Raw genomic sequence first — 18,218 nt, 5'->3', positions numbered from 1 at the left:
ATGAAAGAAGTATGCCTCTTGATTCAGACTTTTGTCCCCAACCCAATGAGAACTCTGCCCATAAGAACAGTAAACAACAGAGGCCACTAACAGCTGTCAGTGTCAAGAGCCAGGCCCCAGGCCATCCAGGGTCCTCTGACTTCTGAGGTTTTTCAGAATCAATCAATCAAGCATTTGTAAAGCGCACTACTCACCCGGGAGGGTCTCAAGGCACTGGGGGGATGGGAGGTTGCAGCTACTGCTTGAACAGCCAGGGTTTGAGGAGTCTCCTGAAGGTCAGCAGATCCTGGGTCAGGTGCAGCTCTGTGGGCAGGGTTTTCCATGTCTTGGCGGCGAGGTAGGAGAAGGATCTGCCATCGGTGGAGGTCCTGTGGATGTGTAGGACGAGGACGAGGTCAGCGGAGCAAAGCTGCTGGTTCGGGGTGTAGAAGGTGAGACGTTTGTTGAGGTATGCAGGTCCGGCGTTGTGGAGTGCCTTGTGGGCGTGAGTGAGGATCTTGAAGGTGATCCTTTTGTTGACTTGTAGCCATTGCAGGTCTTTCAGGTGGGCGGTGATGTGGGTGTGGCGGGGTATGTCGAGGATGAGGCATGCAGAGGCGTTCTGTATGCGCTGGAGACTTTTCTGGCGTTTGGCCATGGTTCCTGCGTAGAGGGCGTTGCGGTAGTCCAGTCAGCTGCTGACGAGGGCCTGAGTGACCGTTCTTCTGGTTCCGGTGGGAGTGGGGGGAACCAGCCCGTGTAATAGGCACCCTACTTTCACTCTCCTTCCCACCAGTCCAGGGGAGGTAGCTTGAGGCTGGCTACTCATCTCAGGGTCTACCCTGAAGCTAATCAGGTGCCTGGTGAGACAGGACTTCCAGGGAAGAACCACCACCCTTCTCATGGATGACACACTTGGTCTGTGGCATGCATGGATCTGCCTAGTGCAGGTCTCCAGCCCTCTGTCTCTGTGACAGTGCATGGAGCACCCCCAATTCAGAAGTGGCCTTACCATGGTCAGTCTTGGGGTGCTCTGTTCTCAGTGCTGACACACCTTGAACCACTGGTCCTCCCACTGTGGGTTGTTTCCACCTCCTGCTCCTCTCTCTGGGCCTCTCTACCCTCCATTTAGGAGTGGTACTCCGAGGCAACCGAAAAGTCAGGAAGCCCACTCCAGATCTCCAAAACTATGACCCTCCTCTGGGTCATCTTCCCACCCCATTCCAGGGATACCAGGGCCATGGGAGAGGAAAAGGTTATGCAGCAGAGGCAATGTGCCAACTCTGCAAGAGATGTGCCACACCGTGGAGAGTGTGTTGGTTCTGATGAATCCACAGATGGGCTGACAGAGCACCTTCAGGTCGATTTCCAAGGGACCAGGACTGGGGAGCACCACTTGGGACAGCCAAACTCACAGATGGCAGGATCCGGGTGCTGCGTTCAACGTTGTTGATAGCCTCTTCTGTCTCTGAGGTTTATGATCAGAAGGACAAATAGCAAGCCCTTGTCATTACTCTGGGGTCCTGGGTATAGAAATGGAGATCCAGCCCTTCTCACCCAATGAAGAGGGCAGCAGGGCAGAAACCATCCAGAGCAGCAGTCCAGCAGAGGGGCAGTCCTTTCAACAGCACAGTAGTCCTTTTACCTGGCAGATTCAACCGGTCCAGACGAGTTTGGGTCTGAGGTTCAATATTTACAGCTGGTGCCCACTTTGAAGTGGAGACAGCTTCTAGAGATTTCCACCCCCTGGGGTGTCAGACATTCCCATCTTCCATGTCCTGGCCTCCGCTTGTCTGGAGTCACAAAAGACTAGTGACAACCCCTTTGTGATGTGTAAGTGTGGTAGGTGACAATTCCTCCCTCTTGTTAGCTCAGAGTGCCCCAACCTGCCAACACCTATATTCCCTTTGTCTCTCTGTCGGGAAGCAATACACAAAGCCTAGCCCTGTGACCCAGAATCAGGTTGGCTCACGAATGGTTGGGACAAGAAAATGCCAACTTTCTAAAAGTGGCATTTTCAGAATTGTGACAAAAAATCTGCCTTACCATTAGAGAGGGATTTCAATTGAAGATGTTTAGGCACCTAACGAATGAGGTGTGTACTGACAAGAAGGGATGAGAGTGATAGGGCCAGGAGGGAGCGAGGATTGTGATACTGGCATGTTTTGAGAGCAAGGAGTAAACTACTGCTGAATTGGGAGAAGGGAGGGGTTTTGTCCGGATTTTTTAAGAACAGCAAAAGACTGTTTGAGTACAAAGTATTGAAATATTTGAGCATGAAGCAAAATATGTGCGTAGCGACTGTCACTGTATTAACTGTTGGTTGTTCTTTATTGATTGTAGTGACCCCTGAAGAAGAGCTTGCATGCACGAAATGCATTGGGTTTTTAGAGAATAAACGCTGCTCTGAATGAAATATGCTTTCGTCGTGTTCTTTCGAAGAGGTCCGGATGGACACAGTGGGAACACAAGAAACTTGGGAAACAGCATTTTCACTCCATGTGTGGAATTTAAGTAATGTTAAGAAAGGGAATAACAAACAAACAGAACGAGGACAGAAACTAAAACAAAAAGGAGTACGTTTATGAAGATGTCGCCTAGGATGGCACAATATAGCAGTGCAATTGGTTGGGGTGAGATGTCGCCCCAAAGCAATGATGTTAGACACCTCACTCAACATACAACCCTGCTCCTAATTGAAAGTTACAGCCTAGTGAAAAACAAATTTGAGTTTTTCACTACAAGGACATGTAAAACCCTAATGTACATGTCCTACTTTTTAAATTAATTGCACCTTACCCTCTGAATTGTCTAGGGCCTATCCTAGCGGTGACTTGTAGGTAATAAAAAGCAAGGTTTGGGCCTGGCAAAAGGTTTATATTGCCGGGTCGAAATGGCAGTTTAAAACTGCCCACACACACGCCTCAATGTCAGACCTGAGACATTCTTAAAGGGATACTTAAGTGGCAGGCACAATTAGTGCTGCAGGCCTACTAGTAGCATTTGATACTAGTTAATTTAATTTACACATACTTGGTACCAATAGTACCACTTTACTAGGTGTTACAGGTAAATAAATATGCCTATTGGGTATAAGCCAATTCTACTGTGTTTAAGGAGAGAGCACAAGCACTTTGCACACTCTACCACTGGTAACCAGTGCTAGAGTTCAAAAGCCAACTAAAATGGGTTAAAAAAAATGGAAGAGTGAAGGCAAAACATTTTGGGATGACCCTGCAGAAAGGACCAAGTCCAACTATACCGATTAATGAGGCAATGCAGAGAATTGTAATGGGTTGTGCAGGGTTTTATGAAATCTTTAAGATGAAGAGGACATCAACAGTCTATACAGCCTATGCCACTCCAGACCAGTGCTTAATTTGAGCCAGTGGTTTCCGGTGCTCGGCACGGGCACCTTATTGGCAACACCAGCACATACAACAGTCTGCCACGTAGTGGCGCTCTTTGCCAAATGTAGAAATGAGCACAACAGTTGTATATTAATCCCAAATACAATAAAAACAATGAATACCTGCCACCTAAGCCATTCTAATAGCTTTGGGGGCCTGAGATGGTCTGAATTGTCAGACTTGCTAGGCGTTTGATGGTTAGTAGTTGTGTTGGTACTGTAATTGTCAGGGGCAAAGTGTAGTTTAAGTTGCAATGCCTCCTGAAGAGGGCTCAGCACTTATGTTTTAACAAATTAAGCACTGCTCCAGACCCAGGGACAAAGTGTTGGAAGAAGTACAGAGTGACCGCCTGATGGTGGGGAGATTAACCTAAAGTTCAGAACTAGAACAGATATTTTATAATATTCATACTCTCATATCCAGCAAGCCTTTTAATTCACCACTATTGAACACCAATTGTTCATAGCAAGCGCTACCTACACTTTGGAAATGTGGCAACATACTACTTCTACATGTGGTTATGGCAGCCTTAAGAGCCATTGAATCATGGAGTCTGATGGTGAACAAGACATACGTGGCTGTTACAGATTTCCAAGGTAGAACAGAGACACATATTGTTCATGTGAGACCCTTGTCTATAGATGTCACATCGTATTTCTTGGGGAGATGATTAGTTAGGAAGTTAACATGATCTATCCAGTGGGGAGCGAACATTTGAGGGAGAGTCTGAGGCAGCAGCATTTGTTAAGAGTGTAGTGGTCTAAGAGCTTTGATGCAGAGTTAGTGCTATGGGATAGGTGCTAGGTGCCTATGTTTGGACCAATACTAGTGCTTTAATGTTTCAATGGCAGAATTAATCATGCGAATGCACATTGGCATTGGGCGTCTTACTAGATGTTGATGGAGAAGTTAGTAGTGGCTAGTTGGGGTGTCACTTACCACAATCATGAAAGGAAGGCGTGATAATGTTATAGGATTATGACATTGGAGGCAGGGATAGTTAGCTGGTTAGGAAAATGTTTGTTGTTTGTTGTTAAGTGCTTAAGAGTTTAAGAGGTTAAGGCAGGGTAAGAAGCTTAATGATGCATCACTAGTGGTTTAGAGGTTAGTCGTGGATTACATAAGACTAAGAGGACCAAATAGTAAGTAAACTAAGAGTTCATGTTAAAGTCCTGTATCTCTGCAATGAAGGAATTATGGCCACGCGGTTATCGAAGATGGAGGTTTTCCCATTGTAGATGGTTTTCAGTCAAGCAGGACCAATGTAGGAGAACTATATTCCAGATCGTTCAGAACATTTGTGAATTTGACAGGAAGGTACTCGTCAGTGCGACTCCGACCAGACCTTGATCACATCACCCATCGGCCTATCTGGTAGCCCCCATTCCTTCTCTAGCTTGTTTTTACTCCCCCGCCTCCTTCTGTTACCTCTATCCTCGTAGCCTATGTATCTATTCAAAACTGGTTTTCCCGAACGTTGAGACCTGAGCAACATGGCTGATGCCCGGTGGAGCTGCTAGACAGCTAATGAGGAGATTGGCCCTGGTTTTCCCCTTGACCGTCACCTACCCAGCCGGACATCGGACACAGTTCTTCCTCGTCTCCCTGTTATGGCTCCTTCCTCCCCTCCTTTCCTACATATTCTCTCATCCTCGTTGTTTGTTGACTGTACCTTACTACACTATTGTAACTGATGTAATTTGTAACGCAACGTTCCTCTTGTACAGTGCTTGGATACCTCCGGGTCTAGCTAGCGTTATGTAAACCTTTTTAGATATACCTTGTAATGCAACAATCCTCTGGTTTTGCGCTCTGATAACTCCAGATCTAGCCAGCGCTATATAACCTTCTCAAATCAAATAATCTAAAATCTGGTATAACTTAATGCTGAGATCTGAGCAACATGGCTGATGCCCGGTGGAGCTGCCAGACAGCTAATGAGGAGATTGGCTGGTTTCACCCTTGACCATCACCTACCCAGCCGGACATTGGGCATAGTTCCTCGTAATCTCCCCGCTATTACTCCTTCCTCCCCTCCCTCCTACGAAGTCGTGAATCAATGTTTATGTGTACTGTATCTCACTATGCTCTTCTATCTGATGTAACTCTTAACGCAACAATCCAAAAGGTAAAGCGCTCTGATACCCTATTGGGTCTAGTTCGCGCTATATAAAACTTTATAAATAAAATAAACACTGCAATAATTTATCAGGCTCTCCACTTTACAATTGTTCCAGGTACAAGCATTCAGCAGAGCCAGAAGTTGATCTGTGCTGTATGCTGCAGGGTAAGGTAGTGGTTGCCTGTGGGGTCACTCGACCCTGTCCCCACGTTGTTGCGGTTTCCCCATTCATGGATCGAATAGAAACGACACACACAACCACACACACAATCACACACAACCACACACAAAATCACACACACAACCACACATACACAACCACACACACAACCACACACAGCCACAACCACACACAACCACAACTGCACACACAACCACACAGCCACACAGACAACCACACACACACAGCCACACACACAACCACACACACACAACCACACACAACAACCACACGCACAACCACACACACACAACCACCCACAACCACCCACACACACACCCACCCAACCACACACACAACCACACACTCACAACCACACACACTCACAACCACACACACACACAACCACACACACACACAACCACATACACACAAACATACAACCACACACACAAACACATACACATGCACACACAACCACACACACCACCAACACACACCCATAACCAACCACACACAACCACACAATCACACACAACCACACAACCACATAAACACACACAACCACACACACAATCACAACCACACACACAACCACAATCACACACACACACACAATCACTCTCACACACACAACCACACCAAACCACACACACAACCACACACACACAACCACACACCACACATACAACCACACACAGCCACACACACAACCACAGACAACCACACACAACCACAACCACAACCACACACAACCACACAAACAACCACAACCACACACAACCACAACCACACACAACCACACAAACAACCACAACCACACACACAACCACACACACAACCATACACACACAACCACAAGCACACACACAACCACACACACAACCACACACACAACCACACACACACAACCACTCACACAAACACACACACAACCACACACAGAATCACACACAGAATCACACACAAAACCATACAAACCCCACACACACAACCACAGACACACACAACCACACACACACACGCACAACCACACACACACACAACCACACTCACACACACACAACCACACACACAAACAACCACACACAAACCACAACCACACACACAATCATAACCACACACACAACCACACCGTCAGTGCACACTTTCACCAGGCACAGACACATCAATCGTTAGTGCATGCTTTCACCGGGCACAAACCCTACCAGCCGTCAGTGCACACTTTCACCGGGCACAAACACCACCAGCCGTCAGTGCACGCTTCCACCAGGCACACACCACCAGACGTCAGTGCACTCTTTCACCAGGCACACACACACCACCAGCTGTCAGTGCACACTTTCACCAGGCACACACACACCACCAGCCGTCAGTACATGCTTTCACCAGGCACACAACACCAGCTGTCAGTGCACGCTTTCACCAGGCGCATACACCACCAGCCGTCAGTGTACGCTTCCACCAGGCACACACACCACCAGCTGGCAGTGCGCACTTCCACCAGGCACACACACCACCAGCCATCAGTGCACAATTTCTACAGGCACACACATCACCAGCCATCAGTGCACACATCAATTGTTAACGCATCCACAATTAACTATTGTAGCAATCGCAGTACGACACACTTTACTTTTAAACATATTCATCTAAAGCGCAGCATGCCACCATTGCGACAAAAATAAATACACATTTTTTTGGCCTACAATTTATAGACTTTTGTTACAATTTGTGTTGCAATATTTAGCCATGCCAATAGCTCAAACTTAATTAATGCGGGACCTATTGCATTGCAAATGCTTGTCCTAAAATTATAGCCATGAAAGCCCTCCTCTCACTCTTTTGTGTTGCCGTCATCGCTTTAGGTAATGCACACCTAAAGATATGCTGTGTACGGGCCTGAAACTGTAACACACTAACGCTGCTTTTTCGCACACCTCCACGTTAGCTACAATACAAGAATTGCAATGTGAAGACTTGTGCTTTTATAATCAGTTCCAAACTCTATGATTGCAATTTCTAGTATTGAGTTTGGTAGATTAAGCATCACTTAGGGATTTCTAAACCGATCATATTTCGCCATCTGGTGGTGAGGACTTGCATTTATTTTGTAAATGGTAGTTATCTTGCATCAACATCACTATTTCTAAATATACATGTATAAATTACACAGTGGCAGTCACCACTAGATAGTAATAGTTAAGGTCGTGTTTTCATAGAAAATGCCTTTTTTGTGTTGCTAATAATGGCGCAGTTTGACGGAACTCCATTAAACTATCCAAAAAGTGCTACTCTTTTAATAGTTTGCTCATGGAAAGTTTCGGAGTGAAAGAAAAGGGGTGGGGGAGAGGGGGTGCAAAAGGTATTTTCCTCATTCATTTTTCCATAGGAACTTTACCATACCTACAGCCCAAACTGCTGAATGGATTTACATCAAATTTGGCAGAAAGCTAGATCTTGGTCCAGAAAGAGTCCATTTTGTATTATGGTGTAAATCCATTCAGTAGTTTTGAAAAAATTAAGGTTAAAATAAAATGTACATATCACGACGTGGTGGATATGAGTTGGCTATGCGGAGCCGACAGATCTCATCCTGAGATCTCATTGGCTGCCACCCCCTCAACCAGGAATTGGTGGCAGTCATTTTAGGACTCGGGACTCAGCCCCAAAACCTAGGAAAAACGCAAAAAAAGACATAAGGGGGCAGGATACACGGCAACCCACCCCAAAAAAATGACTTGCTGTGGCATGAACTGGGTGGGCTGTGGGACATGTCACTTTATTATAAGGGGAAAAAAAGGAAAACGCCAGCGAGCCGTGAAGCTCCCCCTGCAGCCCCAAAAAAATAATAATGGTGTGTGGTGCCAGAGGGGCACCCCTTAATTTAAAATAAATGCTATCTCCAGCAACGCCCCATGAAATGGGGCTGCTTTCAGGGAGCCGGCAGAGGAAGCAAGGTCCCTGGGGCTCCCCGCGTGGCCCCTAATAAAAGCAAATTGTGGCTGTTCCATGTGGGACCGGAACACCCCAAAAAGAAATGTAAAAGCCAAAAGTGAGTACATATATTTTGTTTTCGGTGGTGTTCCTAGAAGGGGCAGGTACATCACCAAATTTCTTTTTTAATGTTGTGGGTGGGCTGTAGGAAGATCTACATCCGTCCAGCAACAAAAAAATAAAATAATATAAGTCTCCTGGGTCATTGAAACCATGACCCCAGGAGAACTTACTTTTTCTTGTTTGTGAAACATTTTCAATGCTGGAGCTTTTGCTTTACAGCTCAGATTGCAGTGCTACCTAGAGGCATATTGAATTTATTGTGTTAAAGATATATCAAATAAAATACAACTCCTTTATGTGGGTATATTTACAACAGCATTTTTGGGAATGTAAAATGTGAAAAAGTAGAACAGAGAAATATTCATTTGATTTTTTCCCCTTAAATAACAAATAATATATCTCGGACTATGTATTTTCATATGTTTCACCCCCAAAATATATTAATAAAACTATGTAAAAAGAAAGGCACAGATATGTAGTACAATAAAAATGTATTAAATATTTTTAAAGCTATTATTAAAATATAGATTTAATTAAAATTATTGGTAGTTTTTGGAGAAAAATTATAGATCTGCTTTATATATAGGGTGCTATATATATACACATTGGGTGTGGAGGGGGGGGGTTGGCTGCCTTTGGGGGTTGGTTGGAGGGGTCAGGAAAGATTGCCAACATCATGAGGCCAATACCACGCTGCGCATTGCCAAAGGCAGTGTGGGATCGGCTGCCTGCGAGAGTTTGGCCATATTATTTCATCATGGATTAATAATACATAAACTGATTCTTTATCATCTCTAAGTAAGAATCTTCCACAATCTTTTTTCACGCACTTTGGATTATTATTTAATTTGCCTTTATGAGAGAGGTTTTGACAATGTTTTTGTGCACATATTACTTTGAAACTACAAAACCACAGTATGTCTTGTTATGGGCAGGATAGTAGAGTATAACAATGGATGCTAAAAAAGGACTTACCAGCCTTGAACAAGACCGAAAGGTTGAAATGTGAGCTGGCTTAAGGAGAACAGTTAATTTCAAGAATAAAAAAAGAAAATTGCTACTCAGACCTTTGGTGTGCAGCTAATCTCTTTGGAATCTATATATAAATATTACCTAGTAGCAGTTGCCACTATGAAGTTATAGCTAGGTCAGTTGTTCCAAAGGAAATGCATTTTTCATGTTGCCATAAAATTTGGAAATGTTTGATGAATCTCTGCAGAACCATCAAAAAAGATGCTACCTTTTAGCTAGTATGTTCATGGAAAGTTTCAGGGTGTTCCATCAAGCGGGGGACGAGATATACGTGTCATGCATTGGAGGCTCAGTGTGATGGTACCCCGATAGGGCCCTCCGCGATCTCTGCAAAGCAGCATAATCAAGAACTGAGATTTCTGTGGGGCCTCATCATCAACCATGTTGTCGTAATCATGTAGCTTTCCGTCTTCGTAGCAGTCACCTACAGTGTGAAGTCCTTCTCCTGTCAATGCATGCATTTGCTTAGTTCGGAGGAACCCGCCCCTGGAGCTAGGAATGCCCACTAGTATGGGGGGCTGGTGCATACAATGGTTGACCTAGGATTCTCCGGAGAACTCTTTTCCAACATCTCAATGTTATTTTGAGAGGTCTAGGGTTTTAAGACTCAGTACTAAAACGACCAACACTGCCTATCTTCTCCCACAGAGCCCAACTCCACTAATCCATGACTGCCAAGCCATCTAGGCCACCACTGCAAGATTGTACAGTTCGAAATCTGGAGCACCAAGCCCCTCTTCCATCATCGGCCTCCTCAAAGTGGTCAGAGACCCTCTGTCTGCCTCCATCCCAAGTTAGCTTCCTCAGAACCGATCTAGTGCTCTGAACCATAATCAAGAAAGCCATATCTGAATAGTCGCAAAATGGTACAGTATTCGTGGAAGAATCACCATTTTGGACAATGCAATTTGGGCCATTATTAGCAGTTTAATGCCAAAAATTTATGCTGTCCTGTGTGAGAAATTGGGCTACTGGTTGAGGGTTGTGAAACTATACTAAAGCAACAGCCACAATCTTTGTCAGGGTGAAAAACGAAAAGTTAACCTGTGCTTAAACCTCCGGTAGCTTGGCACAAAAGCAGTCAGGCTTAACTTGGAGGCAATGTGTAAAGTATTTATGGAGCACACAAACAGTAATAAAGTGAAAACATAACACAAGAAAAATCCCATGCCAATTCATAATCAATTTTAATACATTATTTGTCATCAAAATGACAACAATCCAATTAGTAGAACCGGAGCTATGCAATTTTAAGGATTTAAGTTAAGTATGGCCTCAAAGCACAAATGCACAATAGAAGGGGGATCCCCGGTACGATAAATGATATAGGCAGGAAGGGAGGGGATTAGAACAATGTAAATAGAAAAAGCAAACACCCTGCCAGAATGGATGATTAACGGTCCTCTAGAGGATCCACAATTGCTATAAGGGGAGCAGTATTAACAATACATCAGAGCCAGAAACATTAAACATGTGTGAATCAGTCCATAATTTTTATAGAAAATATATATTTATTTATTTTAATAAAGTCAGACATTTCTAAAAAAAAACATTCAATATATACAGGGTTTAATGGATAAGATCAGTGCAGTTTTTCGTGTCACAAACAAGGGAAAACAATAAATTCATAATGTTCAGTGTTCCACTCACTCCAGGGCAAATCAAGGGACTCAATAGACACTCATACATTCAGGGGAACAATCAAACTCATACACATTCAAACAATTCATTTGGATCAATCTGGCATGGCCTGCAACTAAGAAATGAAGTTATGGTTGCATGGACGGGGTGCAGAGATAAGGAGGCACAGATTAGATGGTAGACTGTTGTCCGCATGGACTCCAATACTGCCGTTCTTAAAGGTAGCGCCGACGCGCATTTCGGTGTAAGGCACCTTCGTCAGGGCGAGCAGATGCAGCCAAGGAGGGGAACAAACAGGCTGAAAATTAAGCACATTTCCTAATATTAGAAGACTAGATAATCTCATACACACTTATATGGGTACTCATTGAACATAAAAATGATTGGTACTAAAGATAAATGTATTAAAATCAAATGTCATGGCTCTGATATTAACTAGTGGCTCCAAGGATATATCTCCCCACAATCGGGGAGTTAAGACCAGTCACGGATAGTGGCCTAGGTGAAGACAAAAGACTCATGACTACACACTATAGACATTCAATCATTCATTCCTTTGTGGTTGTTCCAGATCATTCAATCAATCTCTGGGCAGATTTATAAGATTTTCATGAATGTATATCTGGGTTAGATTTCGGGTGGCAGAGATGTTAAATGGGCCAATCCAGTTTTTAATTTTACCACATCATCACATTTGCACGTATTTGAATTACCCTCCTTTCCCCTTTCCCCACACACCCGCATGCAACATCTGGCATTTCCTCAAAAAGATCTCCGATAAAGTGACCCTTCGGGGGACCCGTAGGGAATTGCAGCGCCGGCCCTACGAGGAACAAAACGCCCGATGATGAAGCATGACATCCTCCGGGGTGTGTGAGGATGTAGAATGTCTTTCCTTCTCATATTAGGGTACTTCATACCTAGGATTTCCTTTCCCATATTCTTCCCTGTTTTTAATGCATGGGTGACTGTTTGCACCCTGATACATCGGTGACTTTTGCACCCTTGTATAGAAACTTTGTCCTCTTTTTGTTATCAGACTTGTCTCAGGAGCATGGACCCTGGACCTTTATTAGCTCCTTGGTCCCCTCTCTCTTTTTTGTAAAATGGAAATCAACTGATGCCACGCCAAGGGTTTAGTACCTGGGAAGCACTTCTTAGAGATCAAAAACTCACTCCAGCAGCAGAGGCCAGCAGGGCTCAGGCAGGTCTATTTGAAGGTCCAGGAAAGTCAGTTGCCGCAGGTCAACTGGGCAGTTGTAGAGAGGCCTTTGAAGCTTGTTGTGTCCCTGTAGGTAAGAACAGGAGGTCAATCTTGGAGTCACTTCAGCCTGGGATGAAGGGTGCGGGTGCAGTCTTCATTCTCAGACACGGGACAGACCTCCGGCCGCAGAGTAGTCCTCTTTCAGCATGGCAGTCCTTCTTCTGTGGTAACACCAGGTCCAGGAGTGTACAATAATGGTATTGGGGACTGAAAATATTAACTGGGGGCACACTTTCCACCTCAGTTTCATACCTCATGGCACGTTGTAGGCCTATTGGAAGCAAAACTGCACTCTAAGGCAGATTTCCTCTAGATGCATTATGAAGTGTCACTGCAGACAAAACAGTAAAGCATACTGACTTTCCCCATGAGTGCTCACTAATATTATGTTATTATAGACCTACCTGAGATCAATTATAAGGCCTACCCAAGTCAATATCTAAACCTGCGGGGTCCCCTCTGTGGCAGGCTACTTCTGCTACGTTACCGGACTGCAAGCCCCATTTGAGGACCTCCTGATATTTTCCACCAGATGTAGCACTAGCAGTAATGCATATTTCTGGTAGAACTCAGCAGGTAGCCAACAGTTCTCGAGGTTTAATTTCTATGTGGTTCAATGTTCTGTATTCAAGGTGAGTGAAAGAGCGAAGTCATTCTGCCGCATCCCCCTATTTCTCCCTCTCTTCCACAATGTTTTGTGGGCATGCAAATATCTATTCTCAAAGACATGAATGGTCCCATCCAGCGCCGTGAGATGGTTTTCCAAAGTCTTTTTGACCCCCAATAGATTGACTAATGCAATGACCCCTAATTACCACTTAAAGGCATCCCATTAATTGCCTATATTGTCTGTGGTATGCCTATTTACCCGGAAATATTCATGTACAGTGTCTCCCACAATTTAAAAAAAAAGGGTCCTGCAAACACTGTACAGGCAACTTCCATGTAGGTATATGTGCTAACCATTTACCTACCTGCAGTGTCACCAGTAAAGAATTAGGATCAGAAATGGTGTGGTACAAGTATTCCGCATTCATGGCAGCACCAAGGAGTGTATGGGAGAACATCATTTCATTCATTCGGGCATGCAAGTCTTACACCAGGGAACAGATAGAGTATACTTTGCTGTCACTATACCTGTTGCGCTATACATCCACCATTCCCCAATTGTCAACCCAGGTTGTGAACTCTGTGACCAGCTTTACTATAGGGGAGTATGCCAATGGTGGCGTAGACCTGCCTAGGATTACACCCACTAAACAGTTGTAGTCTCGACCCAAGATCCAGAGCAAAGCTGTTCCTCCAGTCAGCATAGGAGCCAGGGGTGTCAGGAATTTCGCCTGACCCATGTTGGTTATAACAAACAGGGTTATACCCAATGCAGTCAAATAGGGACCTGGGTAGCAAATGGAAAGAAAGGAAGGGGTCCCGAGACCAGAAAGAAATTTACAAATTCATAGCATTTGTATTCATAAATTCAAAAAACGTTGTTTTTGAATTTATGAATACAAATGCTATGAATTTGTAAATTTCTTTCTGGTCTCGGGGCCCCTTCCTTTCTGACCCATGTTGGGGTCTTACAAGATGTCCAGAATTACTTGGGTCCCATCCAAGATTACATATTGACCCTCTATCTATGTGTGTTGCGCTCATTTTGAATGGGACTCTGGACTGTAACAACACCAGGGAGTCCCTTGCATATGAAGAAAAGCATGCAGCATACACCACCCCCATCAATTTTCTCTTTTGTTTAGCACTTCCTGTGTCACCAAGTGTGTTTCCTGGAGGAACACAATATCTACCCTCCTCCTCTTAAGAATGCCAGAACATTATGCCTCTTCTGCATCATACTCATACCTATTACATTCAGGTGAGAAATTAATATCTATTTATACACTGAGTCATATTTTAAATATACAGGGGCAGATTTACAAGCCCCATGCGTCATTTTTGCTCCTGTTCAACCTCCTGCTTGGGTAGTTGTCACACCCTAGTTTTGTTGCGTCTCCTGCTCCTCCTGCACTTAAGAAGTGGCAGTCTGCAGCATTTCGTGCCATCCATGCCTGTCCAGTGCTATTCAAACCAATCTCAGTCCTCAGATGGTGTTAGAAATTTGGTTGTTGGTTGACTGGGCTATGAGCCCTGGTCAACCAGCAACCACAATCCTAGTCACAGTAAGGCACAAGCAAGCCTCACATTAATCTGTGCTCACCTCCTGGTAGCATGCACAGACAGAGCAGTCAGGCATAACTTAGCTGCAATGTGTAAAGTATTTATGCAACACTTCAATCAATAAAACTGAAAAAACACCACATAGAAATATCCCTCACAGGTATGAAAAATAAATCGGAATTTATTAAATAAAACAAGACCAAAACAACAAAAATCCAACTATTAGAACCAGAGATACTGAATGTTAAAGTTTATAGTGGAAAATAGCATAAAAAAGCACAAAGCCCTATTGGGGGTATCTGGTCATGCCAGACCGGGACAAAGTCACACGTTTAGGATGACCGTGATGATGCGCAGTCCAGCTGCAGGAACCCAGTTAGGTCCGCTGAACAGAGTACCTTAAATCCTGGAGCATTTTGTGAATCCGTGTCGAAGATGTATCGCGCAGCTATTGCAATACATTGGTTCTGAGATGCGGCAAGAGGTCCTGTTGCCGTAACATTGAGGTTTGCGATATGAAGTCTGGTTTCGAGGATGTGAGGCACAGCCAAGGCGATGCGTCAGTTCCGATGAGCGGTGAAGCTGCAATATGGAGTGTCGTCATCGAGGCTGCCACTGACAAGAGATGTAAAGATCTACGCCAGGGAAAGTGTCGCATAGTGGCGATTCCAAAGGCGATGCATCAGTCCTAAGATTTGGGTTGTAGCGGCAATGGCAGACTTTTGTTATAGGTCCAATCCACGCAACAGTGGCGATGCATTAGTTCTGCTCCGAGATTAGGTGCTCAGCTAAGGAGATGCATCAGTTCTGCTCGGGGATATGTCGCTCAGCAGAGAAGAGGCATTGGTTCTGCTGGAAAGCACCTTAGGCCCACTGCCAAGGTTTCCGGACTGAGGTGGCACCACTTGGCAGGGGAGATTCACAGATGGCAGAATCCAGGTGCAGGAGGTTGGAAGCCTGTTATGTCCCTGAGGCTTCAGATCAGAAGGCCAGTCACCTAGCCCTTGGAGTCACTGAGTTCATGAGATGCAAGTCCAGTCTTTCTCACACAGGCAAGAGGACAGCAGGCAGAAGATCAGCACACAAAGCAGGCACCCAGCAGAGTGGCAGTCATCCAGCAGTACAGCAGTCCTTCCTGGCAGAGTGTCCGCGGGTCCAGAAGTGTACTGTAGTGGTGATGTTTGAGGACCTTCTTTTATACACAGTTCTGCTTTAGAAGTGGGGAGAGGCTTCTAGAGGCATGTCTTTGAGGTGCACAGATGCCCTTCTCTGGTTCCAGACTAACTACAGGGGGTATGCATCTCTTTGTGTTGGGACAAGACCTAGCCTAATCAGGTGTAAGTGAGGCTGGGCCCAGCTCTTCCTTCCCCTCTTGTCAGTGATGGCCCAATCAGTCACGCATAGGCTCCTATTGTGTTTGGCTGTCTAGAGGAATACACAAAGCCTAACTGTCAACTACATCAAATCATGTGACCAGAGACAGGCTGCTGGCATCAAATGGCTAAAGCAAGAAAATGTAAACTTTCTAAAAGACGCATTTTCAAAATTGTAATTTAAAATCTGATTCCACCATAAGTTAGGATTTTAAATTAGGATTCATGAGATACCAAACTTGAATAGGGTATACCTTCCCATTTGGGAATTACACCTATAAAATGTGATCTTAAGAAGACTTATCAAGAGTTGACTTTTTCCTCCAAAACCACCATACTGAAACACAAATGTACAGCATATCTCTGTGTATATAAACATTTGATTATATTTCTGTATCAAGATATGTGCAGTTATTGATTAAATATAGATAATATTATGTATTTATGAATCTACATATTCATTCCTTTACTCCAACTGTAAAAAAAAGTTGGCTCTCTCCAATGCATTCCCCTATATTTCACCCTATACCTCTCTCTTAATGTATCCTCTACCTCCACACTCTGACTCATCCCAAACCTCATTTTACTACTACGATATCCAAAATAACTCTTTATAGACTCTTCCCTCCTCTATCCCTCCTTGGATCACCCCAAACCTCATTTAAATACTATGATCTCCCAAACAATCCTTCTAAATCCTTCACTCACCTATCCCTCCTTTGACTCATCCCAAACCTCAACTTACTACTGTGATCTCCCAATAAACACTTTCTAGACTCTTTCCTCTTCTATCCCCCCATTATCCTTTTTACCTTGTCTGGGGTACTAAGCTCTATATAAATGCAATTACAATACCATAAGGTAATCCCAATGTTGTACTATCCCAATGTTATCCCAATAACAAGCTGCTGCCTTGCGCAACAGGGTGTGCTGGAGGCATTACATAGGTGGAGCATGGGTATTTCCACGCATCCACCCATGCATTCTGACGTATCCCAGATTTACACTGGTAGACCTGGGAATGCATCAGAATAGTACACTTTCCCACCAGAGGAGCAACAAGGAGAAATATCTTTATTTCTTCTTCTTGTTTCCTCTTTCTAAGTGTGCTCCATTCTGCAGCACACTTAGAAAGAAGAAATTGCCTCTAAGGATTGTATTTGGGAAGGATGGTATCCATTACTGCACAAAAACAACCCTGCTTGCAACGCAGGAACCCTTGCACTATGACGCAAGGGTGTCTGCATTGGTGCTATGGTGGACTGAGTGCATCAGCGCAAGGAGAGGATAGGAATGCGCCAATAAATGGTAAATATGGCGCAATCCTGCTCTCTCTCTTTTATGCTGCACAGTAAGTTGTCTTGCTCCATTGCGTTATAAATATGGGCCTATGTCTTTTTCAGCATCCATTTAGGTTTGCACCATCTGTGCAGGACCTTTGTGCCGCTGACTTATGTTTTAGAATTTCATCAACAAAAGGGTCTGAGGTTAGTGGGGGCTCTTTCTTCAAATGCTGGTAGATTTTCAGAGTCAGGGGCCTATAGAGTCGCCCTGTTTTTTTCCTTCACATCTTGTTGGTAATATTTTTAAATGCTTTAAAGAAACGTCGAATGCAGGTTGGTTTTCTTGTGGGGATTTAAATATGTGTGGTTCAATTTTTTTTAAATGCAACATCCAAGCATTATATTAAAACATTTTCTAATGTCCTGGGTGTCTTGCAGAGCGATCTCAGGTTGATACAATAGATATTTGGATACCAAGTATATGTTCTGAGCGTACTCCATCGGGTTCCTACTAAAAGACTGGAGGTAAGTGGAACAGCTATATCTAACATGATCTTTTGTGTATTTCCAAAACAAAGAAGCAGTTTCATCATCTATAAACTCAGAACTGGAGACATTGTAACAAGAGCTAAAAGGGTCTACAATCAGGACATGTTCAACTAATCAGGCAATGTGATGATTGTAGTATTTGGTGCGCTCTCCATTAAGCAAATTTTACCCAT

The 18,218-nt window shown here is 44.2% G+C and overlaps 1 long non-coding RNA gene across 1 annotated transcript in view; it reads left to right on the top strand.

The window, feature by feature from the left end:
• LOC147731354 (uncharacterized) overlaps window positions 1-18,018 on the top strand; it is a 29,982-nt gene extending 11,964 nt beyond the window's left edge. The window contains exon 4 of the long non-coding RNA XR_015308432.1: window positions 17,935-18,018. This is a non-coding gene — a long non-coding RNA (uncharacterized LOC147731354). The remainder of the gene's footprint in view (window positions 1-17,934) is intronic.
• Window positions 18,019-18,218: the final 200 nt, after the last annotated feature.

Source organism: Lissotriton vulgaris, chromosome 2_1 (assembly GCF_964263255.1).
Source record: "Lissotriton vulgaris chromosome 2_1, aLisVul1.2, whole genome shotgun sequence".
Classification (NCBI taxonomy): domain Eukaryota; kingdom Metazoa; phylum Chordata; class Amphibia; order Caudata; family Salamandridae; genus Lissotriton; species Lissotriton vulgaris.
Note: the sequence above shows the minus strand (reverse complement) of the source record. Positions and strands in the feature narration are given on the sequence as shown.